The sequence below is a fragment of the Coenobita brevimanus genome, chromosome 81 (genome assembly GCF_032717465.1).
Source record: "Coenobita brevimanus isolate Jiangsu-jjx chromosome 81, ASM3271746v2, whole genome shotgun sequence".
Classification (NCBI taxonomy): Eukaryota; Metazoa; Arthropoda; class Malacostraca; order Decapoda; family Coenobitidae; genus Coenobita; species Coenobita brevimanus.
Window position 1 is genome coordinate 6,491,726 of NC_137034.1, and position 1,119 is coordinate 6,492,844.

The 1,119-nt window shown below is 44.4% G+C and overlaps 1 pseudogene; it reads left to right on the plus strand.

Moving 5' to 3' along the window:
• The first annotated feature begins 574 nt into the window (after positions 1 to 574).
• On the plus strand, positions 575 to 695 carry LOC145409591 (5S ribosomal RNA; annotated as a pseudogene).
• Positions 696 to 1,119: the final 424 nt, after the last annotated feature.

Here is a 1,119-nt window from a genome sequence, read left to right on the forward strand (position 1 = left end):
AATTACTTTTGCTGGCATTATACACAAACAAAACTCACAATTTACACATATTCAGTTTTTAAGTGTGGAAAATGTGCCTTTAGATCTCAGATGATGTGTTTAAATATATTTCAGACCTATGCATATATATATATATTGAGGAGATGAAATAACCTTGAAATGAACAGTGCATGGTGGGTCTGTTGAAGCAGTTCAGTATTTTCGTATTGCTCGTACATCATTTGTAAAGGCTTCAACATGCTTGCATTGGCCTTGGTCACCTAATGGCTGCTTGATCTCTGGCAGCCTTTCTATTCAGTTCCTTATCCCAGAGGTCACACACTACGACCTCATCCCAGGTCTTTTTAGTCTGCCTCTTGCAACCTTCCGCCCGACATTCACACTTCTCACCTTCCGCACCCAACTGTTACAAAACTGTGGTGTTGGGGAGATACCTTCATGTGGAGGCACTGATGTAACCAAGCCATGTCCAGTAAAAAGGACCAGATGCTCACTTACTGACCATTTAAGTCCATGAAATCCTGACTACCTCACATATTTTTCTCTACAAAAGTGCCTCATAATTAACAACTTCATGACTTTCCATACCACGTTGAGTACACCGCTTCCCGTCCAATCAGCGAAATTAAGCAACGTTGGGTCTGGTTAGTACTTGGATGGGTGACCGCCTGGGAACACCAGATGCTGTTGGCATCCCTACGTGTCAAGTGGGGTTGGTGGAGGATTAGTGCCCCTCCCTGTAAAACAATTAACTCTAAGCCATTGGCCACCCTGTCTGGGATACATGGTGTCTGGCAATGAATGAATGACTTTCCCATTCCAGACCTACACCAATGCAATACCAGCAGGTGTTCTCAATGCCAAAGATTCCTTGTAGCGAAACACACAGAGGGCAACCAAGGGACTCTAACCAGAAAAACAAGAACACGTAGTCATCATAAACACCACCACACCTCAACAAGACCTCCACACAGACTTATGAGGCTGCCTCCTCCCCCCAGTCTCACTATGTACCTCCTCCTCCCCCCAGCTTCACTATGTACCTCCTCCTCCCCTCAGCCTCACTATGTACTTCTTCATAATATGTTAGTTTATTTTTACATGCCAGAACTGGACCAA